This window comes from Agelaius phoeniceus, chromosome 2, assembly GCF_051311805.1.
Source record: "Agelaius phoeniceus isolate bAgePho1 chromosome 2, bAgePho1.hap1, whole genome shotgun sequence".
Lineage (NCBI taxonomy): Eukaryota > Metazoa > Chordata > Aves > Passeriformes > Icteridae > Agelaius > Agelaius phoeniceus.
The window spans coordinates 86,189,382-86,205,293 of record NC_135266.1 but is presented as its reverse complement, the minus strand read 5'-3'; the positions used below and the strand labels follow the sequence as shown (position 1 = coordinate 86,205,293).

The 15,912-nt window shown below is 39.8% G+C and overlaps 1 protein-coding gene across 1 annotated transcript in view; it reads right to left on the bottom strand.

The window, feature by feature from the left end:
• The window catches only part of TENM4 (teneurin transmembrane protein 4), a 1,543,936-nt gene that overhangs the window by 594,501 nt on the left and 933,523 nt on the right, over positions 1–15,912 (bottom strand). The window contains exon 8 of the mRNA XM_077174070.1: positions 5,940–6,099. The gene's annotated coding sequence lies outside the window, so the exon portion shown is untranslated. The remainder of the gene's footprint in view (positions 1–5,939; positions 6,100–15,912) is intronic.

Below are 15,912 nucleotides of genomic sequence, written 5' to 3'. Positions count from 1 at the left end.
GGAATTTGTTTGGTTTTATCTGTTTTTTAATAATTTTTAACAGCAGTGACAAGAATTTAGGTCTGTTTAATGCTGCTATTCAACATGCTCTGAAGAAAGAGAGGGTTACAGTGTTGCTAAGTGTCAGGCCCTGCTACTGCTTCACTGCCTGACCTTGGGCATGTCCTCAATAACTTATCCCTGTCAGCCTCTATCACCCATTGCCATTTACACTCAGCCTATCATTTTCTCATTCACCAAATAATCACATTTTTCTCTTTCGAGTCCCTCCTCAAAATTTACTCTTACAAAACTTTTCAGCAACAGGATTTGTGTTGACATCACAAATCTTGGAGTGACACTGGATTCAGCCCTAAAACCGCATTGTAAGAGGAGTGCTGAACATAATGGACTGCAGTACTTCCTGCAGTGCTTTGAGCTACATGGGAATCATCCTCTTCATGGCATACCTTTAAATCAGCCAGGTGCAAGTCTGCTGTGGTCTGCCTTTTTCTTCTGTCCTAAAATTTCTAGCCTTTGTGGAAAGCAAGAGGTAAGATATGTGTTTTATTCCAAATCCAGAAATCTCAGTAAAAAGGTGCACAGCAAATCAGATCATCCTAAAACAGCAGAGTCCTCGACATAAAGGTCTGCATTGCAAAACAGCTGCTGCTGTTCACTGATTTTTTTCAGACATACATATTAAAAATGAAATATATTTGCATTGGCCTTATTACCTCTGGAATATATTCCACATCAGGAATCTAGACTCTAGACAAAGGTAATTTAGGTCTCCGGAAGGAAAAAGTTTAACTGAGAAATATATATATTGTTAGGAATAGACCTCATCCAAATTCAATGGTAATTGTATAAGCCTTTCAAAAATCATACAGTATGCAAGCTTCCAAAATTTCGGAACAAGAAACATTTCCATTTAAATGCCAAGAAGCAATTTTTCCTCTCTTGTTCAATACTAAATCAGTCACATGAGCAGTTTGCATTTGATTTTCGAAAGGAAATGGAACATCTTCTCTTCCAATTACATATAACTTTTTCTTTTTCTTGTTCTTAGTGCTCTTACAGTTTGCATTACTTTCCTGCGGTTTTGAAACACTTAGTTGATATACCCATTCACCTCAGACATTTTTTTTGTTTTTTTTTAAACTCAAGTGACATTATTAAGAAAAAAATCAGTAAACTCAAGTGGGGAGTAGAATGGTGTTTATTTGAATTCTGGCTGGTGAATTCAAGTTTAACAGGTCAGCACTGTTTGTGTAATTGGCCTTTTTCTTTTAACAGAACCAGACAATAATGCTCCTGGTAAAAAAAAGAACAATAGTAATTTAATGGAAAAAAGTGACTTTGCTTAGGAAAATCCTGCTCCTGCTTCAATTCACAGTGAATTACTGTGGTCACAGAAGTGTGCTGCATAACAATTTGGAGCATATTTTATGAAGATGTACATTCAAAGTATCAGTGTTCATCAGCCTGCAACATTGTGCCTGGGTCCTGCACCCCAGCAACTTCGCACTTTGCTCCTTGAGAACAGTGACTACTGAGCCAAGTTTTCCTCCATGAAGGGTCTGGAAGAGTTTGTAAAGAAGCCACATCTGTGGGACAAGAAGGTGAATGACAAGACTAATGCCTGTTAGACCTTGTGTGCCAGAGAGCAAGGACAGCAAGTCCTGGAGCTGCCACTGACTGGCACCTGGTGCTCCCAATGCCGGTTTGTGTTCCCATGTTGACATTTCATTTTCATGAAACAATGAAAACACATTTTGTAAAGTCCCCATTCATCAAGCAAAAAAAGCAACATCTGGTGGTCAAAGGCTTCTTGCTGGTCAAGTTCAGCAGCAGTTGGTTTGGTGAGCCCTTTTGCCTTAGTGGGGACATCTCCTGAGGGGCTGCACTACTTGACAGCCACTACTAAAGATTTTAATTTTTTTCCTACATCCAGGAGAATAATCCAGAGGGAAAACCCATGTATTTTAATCAATGGAAGTGAAACCATTTGCCTTTCAGAGACTATAAAATACACACCCCAGGGTTCAATGCTCTTTTCTACTCCTCCAGAAAATTCTTAAGGGGAAATCACTCTTTTCTTGATGAATGTGCAATTCAAATGTGGAAATATGCCATTCTTCATGCTTTCTCCATAGGGTGCAAAATGATTTCTGTAATTAAACCCTTTTTGCCAACATTTCCTGATGAGAATTTTTTTTTTTTTAAATACAAGGGGAGAAGTCATGTACAAGAAGGTTTGCAAAACCAGGTCTGGAGTGTTTGACCTTTAAGCCTCTATTTGAATTAGCAATTTTGTTTAAAAGGTGCATGAGGATGAGGATGAGGAACATGAGTAAGGGCTGCAGCTTAAGTTTCCAATCAGGCACTGCTGAAAGAAATGTCTGCAAGAGAAAGAAAAATATGGGTACCACTGCTAATATCAGGGTAGCTATTAGGGATGACATTAGCACTGGGAACACACAGCCCAGTGCTCAACACATTTCAGCAGCCCCAAGTGGGTAACCAGGGTCTGTGTGGGGATCATGCTGAAATGTGTGCTACAGCATCAGTGCTGCACTGGTTCCCATGGTAGCTAGATCAAATCCAGCTTCTCTGATACATATCAAGCTGTGAGGGGCAGTGTAGACAAAATTGGAGTCAATTAAGAAAAGCACCTGTGTGAGCTTTTGTAGGTCTTGGACCTGAAGTCCACACATATTGCTTGTCACCACAGCTTGGACTATGTAATATATAGAGATCAGGAAACAGGACAGAGCTTTTAGCCACCTACACAGTTAAAGGGTGAAACCCCATTCCTGTATGATAGATGGCAGGGCTGAACCAGAGCTGGATGCAGAACTGAATCCTGAAGTTCCCACTTTGAATTATGTCTCTCTGACAAAGCTCTTGAACAAGGTGCTGGAGCAGAAATCACTGGTCCTCTTTATCAAAAGCAGGATTTCCCTTACCTTTCTCTTCACTCCATGAATTCCTGCAGCTTAAGTCCATCTGCATTGACTAGAGAGATGTTTCCACTACTGGTACCATGAGATTATGTCCAGACTGGGGACAGAGAAATGCTATCACGTATTCAGTCACAGAATTACTAAGACTGGAACAGCCCAACTGTTGACCCAGCACTGTCAAGTCCATCAGTAAACCATGTCCTCAAGTGCCACATCCACAAGTCTTTTGAACACTTCTGAAGATGGTGATTTCCCCTACTTCCCTGGGCAGCTTGTTCCCATATCTGGTCACATTTCAGTGAAGAAACTTTTCCTAATATCTAGCCTAAACCTCCCCTGGCACAACTTGAGGCCCTTTCCTCTCATCCTGAAGACTCTTTCCTTTTGTAAGGGTCTTTCCTTTTATTAGCAGATTTTTTTAACAGGCTGCTAAAGGCTGGAGAGGATCATTCTATGCTGACTGTGCCTTTGTAGTATCTCAGTAATCTTAATTCTTGAGAAGAACAGAGCTAAGCCCCTCTACCCTCAGTACTGGGTCTTACACCCTTCCTTTCCTTCCTTGCAAAGCACCAATGTCTGTTGTCATACCTGAAAACAAGCCGAGGCATACAATGGAGCTGAGAGTCTGCTCCGACTGCTTACTCAGGAAAAGTTCCCATCAAGTGAATTGGCCATTTGCCTGAGTGAATGTTGCAGGATTCGGCCCATATGCTTCTCAGCTCTTATATTTGCATAGTGCAGAATATGCTTACAGTACAGTGCCAATAAAACAAAACTATATACAGTTAAGCACAGAAAAACCAAGAGCACAGTTAATACCATTTACAAACAGCAGCTGAGCTCTGCAGCTGACACCCAGGCTTATAGACCATGCTCTGATGTGGGTAATATGCACAAGACAATTCTTTATAGGCAATTAGGTGGAAGGTACTGTAAGCATATAGGTCTGTATTCTCCTTTTCCTGAGCCTATTACATTCTTTTCCCCTGTGTATTGTTTATATTTTAACTCTGTAAATATGTCCTTTTTTCCTTTTTTTTTTTCCTTTTATTTTTTTTTTATACATTTCAGGAGGCCACTTCCATGGAAGACAATTGTTCTTGAAGTAAGGATTTTGGGATTGTGTAAACATACTGTATGTACCATATAAAGTGAACTTCAAATGAGATGCTGATTTGTTCAGTCTACTGAAGTAGAATAAGGTCTCTCTTATCCCCAGAAATTCCAGTGATGTCTTAGGAAGAAGAAAGATCTTCATCAAGAAGGTGTAGATCATGTCAAGAATTGTATACATTGCTAAGAGGATCAAATTACACCTTTTCAAAGACATATTTTCCTCTCTAAAAATCTTAAGCATGCTTTTTTAAATCCAGGGATAGGATAAAATATTTCTCAATTCACAACACATGATAAAACAGCCATGAACAACTGTGATATAATACATCTTCAATACAATTGACCATAAGTATATTAGAAGAAACTCCAAAAAATAATTACCCTGTTACCACACTGTGACTTTACATCCAATTTTGTTCACCTTACTGTACAAAGCAGATGGAATAGATGGATTTTATACTTTTAATAATAATGGAATGTTCAGGATTTGATATAGAAACCTGACTACCAAGGTAATAGGTACATATAAGAACCTATTTAGAATAGCTGTGTGAATAGGAATTGCCATTAAATTACAATGAAATACTGCAGCATATCAAACAATACCAAATAAAACTTAGAAGGCCAATCTACAGCCATATTCAAGACATAACCTCATCATGAAAAAGACTTTTTTTTTTCTGATGAAATCTTCTGGTTTAGACGCATGTGTGATATTTTTGAATTCTCCAATAAAGCCATGTATCTTGACTAACTTTGTGATCACTCCAGATTTATGCCTGTGCAATAGCAAAATTCATAATAATAGTCCCATTCACATGTTAGATGTTCTTGGGAAATAAAAAGCCAATTATTTCAATCACAGAGAGTCTTGGTCTTACTAAAGAAATAGATCTGGAGACATCTCTGCCCTTTAGAGAATAATGTCTGAGCCAGCAGAATAAGCCCCCAACACCTTCACTTCTGGCACTTCCTTTTCATGTGTTGAACCAACCATTGACTTCTGAGATGGCAAAGTACCCACATTATTGTATGACAACAGAGAAAATGATGATCTTGTGGTATTGACATAGCAGATCTGAGTACAGTGACTGGTTCTGATACACATTTCCATCCTTGTTAGTTTTTTAGGACTCAACCCCCAGCTTGTCTCACTGAATCCTCACCAGAACAGTAAATAGCATGAATATTCCCTGCCTTCTGCCTGGGCTGCCTTCATCAGCTGACACGTCACCACTCACAAGCAGGGAAGGATCGAGCTCTGCTCCCACTTTCTACGCTGTCCTCCAGATAAATTGTGTTAGTTTACTGGCAAAATTTAGTTTTCATTATTGTTTGCACTTCAGAGTCAATATGGATATGGAAGAATAAGCTGAAATAGATGCCTTTTGCATCCTTAATAACAGCGTGGCCTCTCCATAGCTACGTGACAATTCCCTAACACTTTATTTAACAGTAGCAATTTATCATGTCTGACATATCATAGTGAAGTAGTTCAGTATCCCCAATTTACAAGAAGTGCTGTTCTCTGTGCTATTTGTACTGCTTATTTCAAGACAGACCAACAGACTGAGTGCTAGCTTTCAGCTTGGAAAACCCAGATTCAGTTCCCTGGCATAGCAAAAAAAACTGTCTAGGCTTCAGTTTCCTTTGTATAATATACAGATAAAAAGACTTCTTTGCTTTATTAGATGTTGTGGGGATAAGCGCATTAAAGACTGCAAGTCCCACCAGCACTCCAACAGCCATAATTATCTCAATTAGACACACGTGGTGCAAGTACACTGATATTTAATACATACCCTATGTGTATAACCCATGAGTCAGGGCTGATATGAACACAAGCCATGCTAAGGAGTTAAAAATGCTGCTCACCTGTATGCTCTCCCCTGGCTTATGTTCCATGGAAGTTTGTGTGTCAGAATCCAGCTTCGGCTTGCGGTCGCGACGGAGCACGGCTGCTCAAGTCCGTGGATTTATTTCAGTTGCACACTCCTGGAGGCAGGGGCCCATTGTCTGGGCTGAGACACTCAATCTGGAAGGGAAAGAATAAAAAGGCTCCAGTGTGTAAAGTCATTCATTACAATCTGGAATGAACAAGGAAATCAGTGGGGTTGCTGGAGGTTAAGCAAGGGCAGAAATTGGTCTTTTATCATTGAAATGCCATAGGAAAAAAAATTACATAAAGTAAGGGATCTAATCCTGCACATCTCTACTCACATCTCTTGCCTTTATTCGTTGCAAGGGGTCACAAAGAAACAATCATGTACATTTGCAGGACCAGATGTTAAATGCATTTATAACAGAATTTCATAAGCAAGCAACTTCTTTTTCCTCGGACAGAACTCCAATGAAATTTTGATACGACCTTTATATACTTTCAGATAAAATAAGATTATTTGGATTACCATCCTACATAATAAATATTCCACTGTAACTTCAAACTCAGAGGCATGAGAACATGTTTCAGAAGTCAGCAAATATTTTTGAAGATTAGATCTGGTGTTTTTTTAAGAGGAACTTCTGTAGTGAAAGAAAAGTAAAAGGATTGATTACAAAGCTTTCAGTACTGAAGGTGCATCATATTACTGGAAAGTGTGGAGTGAAAGTTGTTCTGAAAAGCTCCAGCAGCATCTGTGCTTATTTTATTGTACTAGTTACCCTTGGCTATGATAACTTTATGCACAGCATTAAAATAATGAGATGTTTTCACAGCTATCCTACAAATTTAAATAAAACTGCAAGCAACACAATTGCTTTCTAAAATGCAGCAATTGACATTACTTTCTGAAACTTTTTATTCTCTCCATTTCAGGACTGCCCATGTTGCAGTGAGGATCCACAACCCAACATCCAGGCTTCAGATGAATCCATAAGTGAGGACAACTCAAAGCATGCTTGCTGAGCAACAGCTCTTCAAGCAGGAAATTGGGTTCAACCAAGGGTTTCCATCCACTGTCCTGGCAGGAATTCCATAACCTCTGGGGCCAGATTTTGTTCATATATCAACTCTGCACATGATAAGCCTCCCAATTAAGGCATTTTACCTTTTACTTCCTTTACATTCCCCACCTCACATGGTAGCTCACTGTGGTGCTGAGGATACTACAAAGGAAGGATGCTACAAAAATTTCTATCTAGTGGTAAAAAATAAAACAAGTGGTTGATCTTATAGACTGTTACTCAGTCATGAGTCTAACAAGGACCAGTCCAAAACCTGTGCTAGTGCACCACTACTACTAAACCCCAGAGAAGGGTTGCAGAGATTAAATACCCTGCCCATGGAACCAGGGTTGGAACTAGATGATCTTTAAGATCCCTTCCAATCCAAGCTGTTCTGTGTGTCTATGAATTTTTGCTGTAGCATTTTCATATTTAGTGACTACAGATTTAGAAAATGAGGTTAAGTGCTGGGTTTTAAGATTCAGTAAGCAGTACATTTAAAACTGGCCTTTTTTCCTATTTGAAATCCCCAGATATAGACTATGTAGCCTGTTAGACCTGATCATGCCTGATCCAGCCATTTTCAGAGTGCAGCTGGGCCAGAGGATGGGTTCAAATAATTTTCAGGGTAAGGGACTACAATCTTAATATGCTACTTCATTTACCCTCTTGGGCTGGGTAAAGAAAACATCAAAAAATCTTTCATGAGCTTGTTGGGTGAGATTAGGAAAGGCCACATGAATGCCTTTACATGACAATCCGCAAAGGACTAATGGGGCTAGTGACAAATCTGCCTTCCTTTCCTTTTCCCTTTTGAATGTGTAGCTATGCCATTCTGCTGTGAGTTTACTTGAGTCAGAACAGGACTGAAACTCACACCTGCAAGCAAAATAAGGTGCTTCCCTTACTCTCCCTCTGCATCTCTCTGCAGGAGTGTCTGACACATGACATCTGTTAATGAGGGTTATAATCCCCCCCCATCCATCCTGTAACCCTGTACTAGTAGTGCTTAGACCCAACGGCCTCTTTTCCTAAGGAAATAAGGCTTTTATAGGAGTGCTGTCTGTCCATCTGGCTCTCCATCTGTCAATCCTGTGCCCAGCAATGTATTCTGAACCTGGTGGCTAATTTCACCCCTTTCTCTAGAGAGGTAAAAGCTTAAAAGATATAAATATCCTACATATATTATGAAAATCAGTGGCGTGTGAGACAAAGCACAGCTCGTGTGAGTGAAAGGCTGTGGTATAAGCTCGTTAGCTAATTGCTTGGCTTGGGCTGCCAGCTGGCCAGTCAGTACATGCAAACCAGCCAGCTCAGCTACCTGTGAGTGACTTCTTGGATCTTCACACAATGCACCTGGCAAGCCAGCAGAAGAGAGGAGACTTTTGTAGAGGGAGTAGGTATGCACAGGGAGAGACAAACATGGGAAGGAAGACTTGCCAAGGGCTGTGGTCAGAGAGAAAATGGTGTTATTGAAGGGGAGAAGAAAACAAAAGTTGGAGGGTGTGATTTTGTGGGGAGGGATCTATGATTTAAGATGTCAATAGAGTGACTTGGTTTTTCTTGAAGGACACTGATATATCTGGACGTAATATCTTGAGTAAGGTTTTTCCTTCTCTTTTATCCTCAGAGTTTAAAAACAACCACTCTGTTAAAAGTAAGGATCCTTATAATCCTATACCTTGTTTCAGATGGTTGAAATAAAGGCAAGAGCAAAAAAGAGGACACTAGCAGAAAACATCTTATGGAATGAGCCTTATTATTCCCTCTCCACAGCTAATAAACAGAGGCACCAGAAGACAAACCGGATTGCATTTCAAAAGTCCAATTTAAAATGCTCTCATTAAAGGCATACAGTAAACTTGCCACAGTGTCAAAGCCAGAGCATCCAGTATGGCCTTCAGTCTCCAAATCTCTGGTGCTGGAATTTCCCTCGTGTATATGGCAGCAGAGTTGCTCTGCTCACCTCTGTGTTCAGCTGACAGCTGCAGTGTTTGGGTGTGAATTACTACCCTTGCTCTGTCAGTGGAGAATGAAACCCTACTTCTGTCTTGGTACTATCATCAATTATACAGATCTTACTGCCACTCCTCTTTCAAGTACATTTTGGTATTATTTAGTACCATTTCACTGCCAGAACACTTGGTTTTCCCCATTCTCCTGCTCCCTCACCCCTTACATTCCTTTCTGTGTTTGATGCATGTTCAACCACAGTCTAAGAGATAAAGAACAAACATTCAGAACAGACAGACTCCTAAAAAATCAGCTGAACTCAGGATTCCTAGTGTCAGATGATAAGGTGCCCGAGCTAACCTACTGATAAAGTATGTGGTAAGCAAACCCTGTGATCTACACAGATAGCTTAAGCTTCTGCAGTGCTAATTACTATTACAACCTTAAGCTAATATTTGAGCCTTTCTTTTGAGCAAGGATGTGTAACAATTAGATTACAGGATTTGGAGCATTACAAAGAGAGATAAAAGCAGCAGTTTCGTCATGGTATGTGGTATTTTGTTTACACAGAGATAATAGTGATGATGATAATAATAATTTAATAACAGCTATTTTATTTAGGTCCAAATTCTGATTTCAGGTGCATCAGACCTGCAACAGAATTATCCTGAAATCATTTGGGTTGAGGCATGCAGATCTCTAGTCAGAGACCATTTTGAAGTGAATTGTTCTGAAGAGCCCAGCATGGTGTACAATTAGTTCTAGCTATTCATGGTAGTACATAGTGAACCGATATTTCCAAAGAAGGGCCTGGGATTGAATATTTCTCTTCACTTCTTCCCTGAGCATTGCTGAGAACTCTGATGATATGTATTGCACCCTGATCCTGATGACAGCTCCAGCAATGAAAGGGACCTCTGTTTTTTTGGTCTCTGCCACCCTTATGGTTTCCTCTCTTCCCCACTCCACAAGAATATGCATATGTAAAAACACAATATGCTTGAATACAGTGGTAATGCATAGGGAGAAACCAAACAACAGAGAAACAACAGTTTACTCTAGCTGTGTGCCAGATTTAATACATGTTATGCTTTAATGTGCCTGGGACATCATCTTTAGAACTTTCTACAGTGTACTAAAAAGAAAAGGCATCTTTTCTGCATGATATTTCAGCATGTTTTTCTATGTCTCACTGTTTTGTTTTTTTTATTTCTTCTCCTAGGCACCCAAGGGGAAAAAAAATCACCCCATGTCCATGACAACAGACAGCTTTTCTGATGAACCATAAAATTCCTTGCCTCAGAGATAAGTCAGCTCATACAAATGAGCATTTGGCCCCTGAAATTTTGTTGCTTCTGAGATCATGGAAAATACATGACAAAAACACCCTTTGCCAAAAATTGAAATCAAGATTTTCCTCTGCTTTGGAGACTAAAATCAAACTTCCTAACTATGACAGTTTTTCAAGTATTTACCACCATTTCCTGTAAGACAGAATCAGTCACACAAAGCAAAGCTAATTTGTATATCCACTCAGGAATATTAAAAATGCTATTATAGCATTAAAAAATAAACCTATCTCCTAGCAGTGGATTTAAAGAAAGTCTCAGCAGCTGAAAATCTGGTCCCAGAGTCACAAGCAGCAAACAAGCAAGGCAATTAACTGAAAAAAGACAAGGACATGTTTTAGCAAGCCCTCATTCTACTCTTAGTCTATCATAAGTATATAGGAAGCCTAAAAGCAGGCAAGGTAGACAGATAGGATATTTTTCCTTACCCATAGGCACCAGGGTCTTTTCAGAGAGCTGCATCTTGCAGGCAGTCAATACTTGGTTGAAAACTTGAAAAACAGGTTTTAAGCAAAAACTCTTCTGAGAATTAGATCCAGACTGGAGAGGCTGAAAGCATCACTCGAAACGGCCAGTTTAATTTATTCAAAGAAAAGCCACATAGCTCAAGGACAGGTAAGTAGGTAAATAAGCCATTCTCAGCCCCTTCTTGGCAAAGAAAGGTACCATGAAAAGCATACGTTAAAGGAGAGCTCTGCATGGGAAATGAAGGAGCCTCAGGTACAGACATTTGATTTATTTTTTTTCAGAGTGTGGCACAGGGGAGCGTGCACTGGCTCAACCTGTTGTAATCTAACATGTGGGTTGCTAGTTGTTGCGATGATATTGCAGCAGCCTCTTCATTAAAGGAGCTGTGTCTTTAGCAGCAATGATGCATTTTCTACTTCTGAAATCAAGACTTTGTCACTGCTGCTCTTGCTCTCTGTTGCACTCCCCACTTTATCACCTTTTTTTTTTCTTTTTTATTTCTCATAGTGAGCAGTATGAATGCAGGGAAGGATGGATAGGTACTATATGTTTCTTATTTGCTCAGCTGGCAATCCTTTTGCTACTTCATTTCACTTTAATAGGATCTTCTTGTTACCCACCTACTGTATCTCAGCATGGAAAATCCCGGCATCAAAAGGTTGAAAGCTGGAGGAAAAACTTGCCTCCCTGCAGCTCTAGATGAGGTGAGGATGAGACAAAGTCATCTGGTTGCTTTGCAAACAGTATTAAGGCAGTTCAAGGAAGTGTAGGTAAAGGACATTAGCTTCCCCCTGAATTAATCTCCAGCAGGCTTTTGCTTTTTCCAAAGGCAAAGAAGATGAGGGAAGAGTCACAAGTATCTTAGAAGTGTAAAACTGTCAAGAAGAAGTGGTCAAATGATTTCTTCCATATGACATAGCAGTGCATTTCTGTTCAGCTTGTGTAAAAGGAATTCCAAAAAGGAATCCTGCGACAGAAAGATGTGTGGCAAACAAAAGAAGAGTGGAAACTGTGTCTGGGCAGCCCCCAGCTGTGTGTTGGTGTGCAGGGGTCTGAGTGTGCATCTGTGTGGGGATTCACTTGTAGGCAGCACTGGGACCATCTGCACAAGCCCCAGTTCCTCTATCATATCTACTGATGAGTTTCAGGGAAAGCAGCCCTGGTTTAAAATAGTCTCTGGAATATAATATTAAAACCTTACACTTAAAACCAAAACTGTTTTGAAGCCTTAGCTGCACCTCTATTTCCCAGCAGTTACTCTAGGCTTTAAAATCCGATGTCTTATGTAAAGTCTCATTGCAGGGTGGGGGGTGTTACTGAGAATTAGATGGGAGACACCTCCTGTCTTGGTCTGGGGGAAATCGAGGGTGAGATCAATGTGACAAAGAACCAGAGGGGATTAAATCAGGCATTTGTGTTGGCAAGGGGAATGAGGTGGGGTGAGGGGGGAGAAATTTCAGCTCTGCAAACTCCAGACCTGACATTTCTGCTGTCTGCTCTGCACAGCGGCAGCATGGAGCACGCTGGGAAGCGTGTGTGTACCACTTCCCTCTGCTGGAGGCAGCTCAGACTGTTACCTGCCTCCCTCCATCCCACAGTATTTCTGTAGGTACTAAAAATGCTCCAACCCCTATCATCTGGCACAGCAGTGATAATGAAGTGGCCACAAATCCTTTCAGTAACTTTCATTTATACAAAAGTCTCAGTGCTGACTGGGGGGTGGAACACAGCAGCTCTTCCAGCACAGAGGAAGAAAAAGGATGAGAGGAAAGGGATGTGTTTTGCAGAGATTGTTTAAGCTGACACATTTTGAAAAGAGCCAGAATACCACAGCCTGGACATGTAACACTTCTTGAAAGAAGAATGAACTGTCTGATTTCTCACAGCTTTGCACAGTCACGCACAGCCTCCCCCAGCTCCAGCACTGTGCAGCACCAGTTAGGGAATGCTTTGGGGTTGTTCAGTGTACTGTACTGGTGTCCATATAACCATGCATTGATCAAGTTTGTTTTGCAGCTTGTACAAGATCACAGGTCAAGGGAATGTGGGGGACTGAATGAATTAGTGAAGAGAAAAAGAACCTGCCTGCAAGCTGTCTTCCCTGTCCACCTCTTGCATCATCTTGAACTGTTAAAATATTTAATATAATACAGTGTAACTAATAGGTTTCACCATCTAATCCCTTACTTAGAGATTGTGAACATCAATGGTTTTATAGGCTATAGAAATGGATAGTTCAGATGAAGATGATTGTTTTTTCTCTCTTGAGTATGCAGAACACTTCCTAATATTTAATATTTTATATTTGCCCTTAGATATATCCTGATGACATTCTCCAGTAGCCTTGTGAGACCAGCCCCAGCTGGACCAGTCCCAACATGACTAAGTTGGTTGGGGCTTTGAGCAACCTGATCTAGTGGAAGATTCCCTGCCCATGAGAGGGGTTGAAATGAGATAATCGTTATGGTCCCTTCCATCCCAAACCATTCTGTGATTCTTTATTCTATGACCACCACTCCTGTAAGGCCACTAAGTGCCACAATCTTTAGGAGTACAGGTAGTGTGAAAGTCCTAGAGAGCCAGGGAGGTTTTGATACTCTTTCATTTTGCTGATATCAGCCTTGTCATTATCCTCTCATGAGAGCTCTTACAAGAGGAATCAAAATCTAGTAGCTCTTTGCCATCAATACACTAAACCCTTTAAAGTTTAAAAAAAAACCAAACCACAGTGCCACTGCAGGAAGCCACAAACAAGTTACACAACAATTTCCAGTGCATGAAGAAAGCATCATATTTATTACAAAGATATTGTCCATTAGAACATGAAAAAAAGAAGTCAAATTTATGTTTTGTGCAAGAAATGTTCTTGTTTATCTACCATTTTCCTCAGATAGACTAATTTTGTAAAGGATGCATATTAACCCTAGCCTTTCTGCCATCCCAGTGGTGTGGTAGATGCTACCTCCTCAATCAGTCACCCTCACCTCTGGTGAAACAAGCTTGCTCTGTGATTCCTATTGAATCTTAGCTGTAAACCCAGCCTCAGTAAAACAAATCAACAAATACCTCTTTAGTAAGAACAATAGGGAGTGGGTAGATATGGAGAGATTCCATCATTTCACTACTTATTTATTTATTTCTAAGGGGAAAGGGATGGCAATTCCTCACAGGCTGAATGATGACAGCCACCCATGCCAACAGAGATGCTTGCAGCAAACAGGAGCTTATTTTTGTTAAATAAGCCACCAAATAAAGCTGTAAATTAAAAACAAAATGAAGTTTTCCGTATCTTATGTGTGTATCTACATTGGCATTTAGCTTTGCATCAGGTGGGTGCTATTGAGCACCCCAATCTGTTGGCAGCATTTTAGCATTTCTACAGGGACTAGAGGGTTAAACAAGTAGGACAGATCTTGTTATGATTATGGAAAAAGACAGCTGAGAGAGACTAAAACCATTGTATATCAAGATATTACTAGATGCCAAAGCAGAATTCTTCCTAAAAATCTGTGACATGGACAGGAGCTGTCATACGAAGGTTACCAAATATAAGTGGAAAAATTAGGGAAGAACATAATCTAAGTACTGTCCCTCCAGTTAAATGCCTAACACTTGAATTTTGAGGAATTTCATTATGACTGTTGTGTAAAACAAAAAATGTGGATTATTAGCTCCCATTGGCAAATAATTACTAAATTTATCCCATGTACTGAAACAAAAGACATTACAGAAGTGATGTTAGCCTGTAGTGGCCACTCATGTCTTTGAGATTTTATTCTCCTTGGAAGTGTGAAAAGTTGGGTTTCCACTTTTGTATCAAATCAATGGCAACCTCCATAGGCACTTCTTTATTTGTATTTAAAACCAAAAAAATAAAAAATAAAGAAATAAGGACACAAAAAAGAAGAAAAAAGAGGAGAAAAATATGGAAAGGAAAAACAAAAAAGGGAAAACAAAAAAGAAAAATGAGAAGGAATAGGGAAAAAGGAAAACATAAAGGAAATCAAGGGAAAAAAGAAAAAGACAGAGAAAGATGTAACCAGAATGTTTTAAGATGTATATTAAAAGGACTGCTCTCTAAATGAATAGGAAACAACAGATTTTCTTCTGTCTTTCTTCCTTCTGATAAGAAAATTCTGATTTCCTTATTTCAAGCAAGGAAATACAACTAAATGAATGTGCATGCTGGCCACACTAGAGATGCTTTAATTCCAACCACATTTGATCTTTGTCTAATATTCCTGATTATCTCCACCTGTATGAAGTATTCAGGCAATGAATGTCCCTGCAGGTAGGGTATGGTACTGGATATAATGTGAAATATAAAAATCTCTCTAACTGACTTTTAAAACTATTTCCATTGTACTTTCTCAAGCATTCTCTGTCATTGCCACTCTTCTTTGACCAGAAAAAAAATCAGACACATAAACAAAATCAGAAATGGAATACACTTTAAGGGTGATTTCCTGTGCAAAGGGAATGAAAAGGAAAATACTTTCCCCTCTCATTAGAGGGACAGCCTGTAGTAGGGTGAGCCTGAGCAAGGACAGTGATGGAGGGAGAGACCTGAGGCAAGCCAAGATCTGGACCAAGAGCTTTCCAGGGATTGTCACATTTGGCTGAGGACAGAGTGGTTTGGCAGGGCTGCAGCCTGTCCAGCAGCCTGCTGGGAAAAGAATGGGTACATAAGGCCGATGAGGGAGGAAACACTGACCTTAATTTTGTTTCCAAAGACACTATTTTTTCCTAAAGTTGAAAATAAAATAAAATAAAATAATAAAATTAATAAATCAAAACAAACAGCAACAACCCCCCCAAAAAAATGTAATATGGTTTTGTAAAGGTGCAATACAAAATTAGATAGCATGTGTGACAAGTGAAAATTATTCTGGTCTGTAACTGTTAATGCATGGTCTGAGTGGTACTCCAGCCTCCATGGCCTCTTTCCACAGCTCTCACAGGACTCTGAACAGAGAGTGACACAATGAAGTTTGAGCCCTTAGACAATGCACTGCTGAACCTCAGTTTTCCTCATCCATAAAAGTTAATTAATAATGAACCTTTCAGAGGCCTATGCTATCCTGTGCTAGAAAAAAGGCTAATTTTGTTAAAATATTTAGCACAAAATGTTTTCC